This window comes from Nelumbo lutea, chromosome 1 (genome assembly GCF_056320005.1).
Source record: "Nelumbo lutea isolate HS-2025 chromosome 1, American lotus-T2T, whole genome shotgun sequence".
NCBI lineage: Eukaryota > Viridiplantae > Streptophyta > Magnoliopsida > Proteales > Nelumbonaceae > Nelumbo > Nelumbo lutea.
In genome coordinates, this window is record NC_142684.1 from 7,202,099 (window position 1) to 7,209,601 (window position 7,503).

The 7,503-nt window shown below is 38.3% G+C and overlaps 1 pseudogene across 1 annotated transcript; it reads right to left on the reverse strand.

Annotated features, from left to right (window-relative positions):
* Nucleotides 1-847: 847 nt before the first annotated feature.
* Nucleotides 848-2,582, reverse strand: LOC148873372 (protein SHORT-ROOT pseudogene; annotated as a pseudogene). Its single transcript, XR_016105112.1, has one exon. The product of XR_016105112.1 is annotated as a protein SHORT-ROOT pseudogene (transcript).
* Nucleotides 2,583-7,503: the final 4,921 nt, after the last annotated feature.

Below are 7,503 nucleotides of genomic sequence, written 5' to 3' on the forward strand. Positions count from 1 at the left end.
GAGGGGTGGTTTGAGAGAATGGGGTTTGGCGGTTCCACACCAGAAGTTACTTATTATGAATGTGTCTAGTTGGGGCTAAGCTGTTAGCTGACTTTATAGGGGAAGGACAGAGACGTATCAAACATTGCTGGGCTGAAAGTATCAGTCTTATCAAAAATGCAGAAAAGTTGTTTCCACCATATGGCTTGGGCCGTATAAAAATGCATGTGTGGCATTTAAAGGCACATATGCTGTTCATATCACTAGGCAAAAACGCAACAGTGGGATTTAGTAGGTAGTTTTTGTGTTTGCCACCAAGCTCACTCCTGGGCCCACTTTTTTTTTTTTACTTCTATCTCTTCAAATTTAATCAACAAAGCTCAAACCTTTTAATTTGTCTAGTTATAGCCATCTAGATCCAATCTGCTGTGCTGTCTGCTATTTGGTTCTTGGAAAGCTATATGCCTATATCTATATGAGTTACAGTTCAATGTTTGAGCTGTCACCGGATAAACCATGAGCATGCTAATGTTTTGATATCACTAGTTGGCTTGACAATTATAGTTAGAACAAGAGTTATGGCTACTATGTTTCTTTTGCTATCTAATAAACAAAGCATTCCATCCTTCTCTGGACTGGTTAGCATTTTAGGGTCATCCAACTTAATATGTGAAGGAGATGGATTGTAGCCTGCTAAGATATATATCACCCAAAGAGCCCAATATATAATTTTTGATCACTTGGTTGTTATACATGAATTTGATCTTTAATTTCATGGTGAATTCAATGTGGGTTAATAATATCAGAGCTTTATATGGACTTGAAAACAGAAACTATGGGAAGGGGGGAAGAAATGATCCATAAACTATGCAACAAATCCAGTTGGATGTAACAGTATATTTGAAGAAAGAAACAAAGTGCAACCACCTTCAAAGAAGAAGATAAGAAAAACAACAACAACAACAACAAGAACCAACACAATTCCAAGCGTAGAAATATTTGAATAAAAATAAGATGAATTATGCATACAGCTATGTTCATGCAAGCTTCAAGGTTCCCAACTCCGATTCAAAATATATGCCTCCTTTACTTCACTCCCACAACCCTAACTCTAAGCTCTCGGTTGATAGTATGCTAGCTGCTTTAGTCTTAGAAGAAGGGTTCTTCTATAGGTCTAGGGTTTCCAAGCTGAAGCCCATACAACAGGCTCCTCCTTCCATGTCAAGTAAAGGCCTGAATCATCATCTCCTTGGGGAAGCACAAGTGACCATCCGGCTCTGTACCTCTTCAGGAGTGCCCTCACATCATCTACCACATCGTCGCTGAACCCAACTGGTGAGAAGGCCTCCTTAAGCCTATCACACCATTGTCTCCCCCTCTCTCTTCTCTCAGATTCCTCAGTACTGCAGCTACCACCATCACCTTCATCACAAGCCAACACACTAAGAATACTCCTGGAGCACTCCCTCTCCAACATCAATCTCTCATTGCTGGTTGGAGGAAAACTCTCCTCTAGCATCTCAAAAAACAATGCGTAAAATCTGAGGCATTCATCAAAGCACTTGACAAAGTCATCCATGGAGCTGGTGAAGTCGGCCTCCTCCTCGACCACCGTCACCACCTTAGGCCCAAGCGTATGGAGCATGTGAACCACAGCATCTCGGTCCTTGACGTTGATCCTTCTCAGGGCCCCAATACAATTCACTGCAACAGCCTCATCATCCTGTACACCGAGTTCTTCCTTGGTGAGCTCTGCCAGGCGATATAGCTCGCTCACAACGTGGAACTCAAAGGGCACACCCATCAACCTAGCGAACTTCTCCATCCTCTGGCGTATCTCTTTCATGACCGACCTCTCCATGCTCACCGTCGTCACTACAGTCAGCTTCAACCTGGGTGTCTCATCGTTCCTTGTGGCCAAGGCTTCTAATAAAGTAGGCCACTGAGTGCAGAATGTGTTGCTGATATCGATTATGTGTAGTTTGCTCTCCCCATCTAAGGCTTCCAAAATCGCCCCATTTGAGGCTACATGACCAAACGTTGTCCATGGGCTAACCTCCTGAAACTTCAATATCATCTTCCTAGCAGATTCAAAGGAGCGGCTCCTCTCTGCAACAGACGACAGAGTGTTGAAGCAAAGCTCGCCCATTTCTGTGGCCTTACAGAAAAGTGCTTGTGAGAAGTGAGATGCCAATTTCTGCTCACAATCTCCATAGGCGGACGCTAGCTCGTTCAGCATCCATAGAAGGTGATGGATCCTACTGGAGTCCTTTTCAGATAAGGCCTTTGCACAATCTCGGAGAAGCCTGGCTGCCCATTTTCCAGGACCACATGGGTCGCCTGCAGACTCTGATGAGTGACTGGTGGAAGCTTGGCTGGCCGGAGGCTGGTTGTTGTTTCTCATGTCTACTGCTTGATCATTGCCTTGTTGGTTAACGTTGGAGTACATGAAATATGATGGCTTTGGGTTGTAGATGACGGTGTCCATGTACAGGAAAACTCTCTTGTGATCTTGAGGCACTACCCTAACAAGCTGATCGATCAGCTGCTCGCATGGAGTTGTTAGCTAGAGAAAGATAGAGAAAAGTGGAAACTACCATCTACGAGGCTTTATTATTAAGTTTGGCGTCTTTATCATACTTCTACGTGTCTACCTCATCATCCATCTGATTGCTTTAATTTTTTATGTGGCTCTGTTTGAATTTCATTAATTTGAACTGGTGGTGTAAATGCATGGGACTGCAAATGGGTAGATTGTACGTAGTTCCTGGTTTATTAGTTTTGCTTCGGCTCATCAGTTTGGAAAGAGTACAAATGCAAATATGTACTGGTACAAATTAATACATATAAAATACAAGATTTTGCATTCTACGTATTATTTGTATTTGTACTCCTTCCAAACTGAGGCTTCATATTTAATTTATAAGAGTAAATTAGGATAAATTATAGATTATTGCCTTGTACTTTGGGGTTAATGGCAATTACCCCCTGACCGCCCCCCCCCCCTCCGTTAGCTAGCATTCCGTCAGTTAGCATTGAAAATGATTCGTATGTGATTGTTTGAACTTTTTTATATTAATTGCATGCTGTACTGCAACTCCAAGTTTTGGTAGAAGTTTCTTGGTTTTCTTGTTGGGATTTCCATTTTATAAAAGTTTCTGGATGGGTATTTTGGTAAATTACTTTTTTCTATCATTCAACTTAATTTCATTAATGTTCAGGGGTAATTGTCACTATCCTTAAATTATAGGGTAGTACTAAAATTAATTTATCATTAATTTAATTTGACTGTCTTATTTGTTCATAAGAAGTAAACTTCATCTTATGTGAAAGAGAATGGATGTAAGAAGAGGATTATTTAGAGTGAGGTAAGAAGCAAAATGATGTGGACTCTATTTTATATGAGAGGGAATTGGGTGGTAAAGATTTTGCATCAGTTTTTAGGATGCAAAATGAGACAAAAAGTATAAATTTTGTATCCGGTAAGAGTACAAATCAGATTTACAAACAAAAGATGCAAAATTTGTATCCCGTTTATATTTGCACTGCAAACAAACAGAGACTAAATGTAGTGAAGAAGAGATGGAGATATTTGTTCATTGGTTATATACATGGTGAAGTCCAAAACTCATTATTCTCTCTAGCTATAAGTTAGGTAATGGAAGGAGAAAACAAAATATAAACATCCTTATTAACTATTATTCAGATTATAAGACACGGATCATCTAATTAAGAATAAGGGACACAAATTTGTACTCACTAGCATTATTAATAAAGAATTACTAACCATGTTTAATTTAACCAAATTTCAACTAATTATATTCATCCAAATTATTCAGGTTTTATGTAAAGAAATGAATGAGAACAGTACAAGCATAAAAAAGATGTTGCAAGTTGGCAGATAGTAGTAAAGTAGAAGATAATTCTTCTTTCCATATTGATCTAGGTGACATCTCTCTAAAAGAATTATTTCTATTATTTTTCTTTTTATTTTTTTTCAAGGTAAAATAACAGAAAATATTATTAGAAGAAGAAAGGAATAGTACAAGTGAGAGCCGTGGGTCCAACCGGAAAATTAGACCGACCAGTCAATCACCCCAACCCAACAACCAAAATCACCCTGAAAATACTGCTAACGACCTGCACCCGACCTACCCCTGACCAAAACCATCTCGGATGGTCGGACTGGTTAACCCGGGAAGCAATCCTGACTCCGGACTTGGTTTTAGACCCCAAAACCGTCCAACCCAAGGGCTTTGGGCTGAACGGTCAAACTATTTGACCAAGAACTGAAAGCTAAAACGGTTCCGTTTTCGAATACATCCCCACAAATCACACGTTGGCAGGACCTCCTTACGCTGAGGCTCTCCCCCGGCCTCCTCTCCCTCTTCCTCTACTTGGTTTTGACCCTTTGGATGTATTAGATTTTTGCTTTGTCTGCCTTCACTTCATCATCCACATAACAGTCCACCACCAGATTTCTCGACTTTCTACTTCCAGGGAAACCACCAAAATTGAAGGCTTCAACGGCTTCATCTAACGAGATATTACCATCTAGTTCAGCCTCCGAGAGACCTGACCTTCCCGCACCAATCTTTCAGCTGCAGGTTGGGACTCAGTTTCCAACCTTCTGAATATCGACTCTAACCCTAACAGAAACCTCAACAACAGCCTCCACCTTCCTCTTCTCTTTTATCATATATAACTTTCTCTATATATTATTACTTCAAAGTTAAGAGTCTTAAAGACCATCATCATCAAATCAACTAATTGATAATTTGATTAATGACCATCATCTTCTGTTCTAAGGCCACAGCTTTTGAGCTTATCAGCCTTAAATAAGTTTAAGATAAGCTCACAACTATCATAAATTAATTATTCCACTGAAAATCACCTACAATAATATCCAATGCACCATTTTGTAAATCAATTTAATCCCATCATATCCTAGTTTTTTATAAGGTTATCAATCACTTTCCTCCAGAGACAAAATTGTCAATAGATCTTTGGTTAAGTTCCATCCACATAAGAAATTTCTTTTGATGTCAATTCAATCCTTATCATTATTTAAGAACTCTTCTTGTCTTAAATCCAAGGCCATGCTTTCTAAGGATAAAGTGATTATTGACATTATTTAGATGCATCAATCAATCATTTTGATGCTTATTATTAGCAGATGAATCTAAATCATCTCTAGACCTCATTAATTTATGGGATCTACTCAAATGTGATATTGTAAATGCTCTTGACTAGAATTCCTTTATTATAGACAAGAGGGAAACTCTATTATGGTGATTAAACAAAACTTAAGTCTAAAACAAGGTTATTCCTTAGTTATGTCCAAAGAAAAGGACAAGACGAAAGCTCCTAGTCTCCAACTAATCATTGGAGAAATGTCTTGCCTAGGCTCTGCCACTTTGTAAAGAATTGGGGATTGAGTAGGCTTCTAGGGAGACTATTTATGTGGTCCATATGAAAATTTCGGCCCATATTGTCCTCCCCTTTTCACACACTTGTGTTTATATTGGTATGGGTGAATCTAGGGTTTGTGTCACGAATTGATGAGCATAAAAGCCTTCTTTAGGAATAATGTGGTAATTACGATGATCTGATAATTAGCTAGCTATAATTTCTCTTTCTCAAAGGCATTTCTTTCACTTAAATAGCCAATATTTTAGACTATTTTGTGGTGCATATACAAAGAGTGTGAAATGAAGGGCGTCCATTTTGGGTTTTATGGTGGAGTGAATACGGATTGAAATGATCAAAATGTACTTCATATATTGGTCTTATGGGGTGTAAATAGACCGGATCATGATCCGGTCCAATCTTATTTTATCGTATTCAGATAACCCTTTGCCGAATTTTCAGATCGGAGCTGATTAAATATAAGATCCGATTGAAAATTGGGTCAAATTTAGATCATCCCCTATCTGATTCAAATTTTTCTTATAAAAATACACACATATATTTCAGAAATTAAATAGGATTAAACCGTATTCAGATATCTGACATCCTTAACAGATTCAAATCCGAACCACCATCTGTGAAATTCAATTGGATCAGATCTAGCATATATGTTACCAGATCGGATTAGGGTATATCCTGATTCTAATATGATCTAATCCGTTTGCATCTCTATAATCTGGCCCATAGATGACATATTGAATGAATTATTAGTTTTTGATGCAATCCAAGAAGCTGGCCATGGGTATCCTCTTTCCTCAACCTAACATGACTTAAAACCTGTAAAAGGATTTGTATAAGCTTTTCCTAGCAAGGACTCCTTGTGCAAATGTGATCCCTTAAATATGTTACAGGCCCAGAAAAAATTACTTTATGGAACCCTTTTTTTTTCCAGATAAGCTTGCTTTGTGCAACTTTTGAGCCACATGACATGTCCCTACAAAAGTCAGATGTACTGCATTGTGGGTGATGTTACATGCCTCCACTATCATATATTTTTTAGACAAAATCAAGGAAATTAAGGGCTCTCTGCTTGCTGCCGACCTAATTAGGTCGACCAGTATATCAATATCAAACAATTTATGTCCATTTCTTTCTTTCTCCCTTCATTTCCGAGTTGTGTGCTTGCTTTTCAATAGATTTTAATTTTCTTAGAACATGTGATGGCTCAGGGTTCGCAAAATGATCCATCAGGATGGGCATGAACAAGACAGAACGTCAAAGCCTAGCTTCCAGCAGTGCACTTTGGCACAGAAAATCCGGGAGCTGGTCTAAGCCCCCGGGTCCATGGTACCTGACACCCATTTTGGAAAGTCTATATGCAGTCCTATTAGCTTGTCTACTTAAATAACTGATATACTTTACAGAAAACTTTGCAGGAAACACGACAATCATGAATTTCAGATTTCATATGTATTCAAATTCAACCATATCTACCAGTTTGGTTTATAGGTTTCAGCATTTTAACTAATGGTTGAGTCTCCTTCAAACCCGAATCTGGAGTTGATGCATGTAACGAACCTTAACTAATGATGTCAATGAACTGGTTTTGGATTGGACTCCGTCCAGTCCAAAATTAATTTGGATGGATTGGATAGACCAACAAGACATATTGGATCGGACCAATTTGGTTCAAAATACTTATTAGATTGGATTGGACTTGGTCCATTCGTAACAAATTTATATTAGATTGGGTTGGATTAAGCCAATATTTGGTCCATTGATATAAGATAAGAATATGTGTCAATGGACCGGGTTTGAGTTGAAACTAATCTAAATCAAAATGAATTTGAACAGATTGGATAGTCCAAACATTGAACTAGACCGGTGCAAATTGGTCTAGAACATTCATCGGATTGGAGTGGATCTAGTCCATTTATAATGGACTCACATTGGACTGGATCGGATTGGACTAAGTCCAGTCCAATTGACACCCCTATATCTTAACTTATGTTTGGCATCAGCGTTGATTCTTTCTTATAAATTTTTTAAAAATTAAAGATTTTTGAAGTTAGTGTTTTTAAAAAAAAATTGATAAATTTTGTTATTTGGTATCAT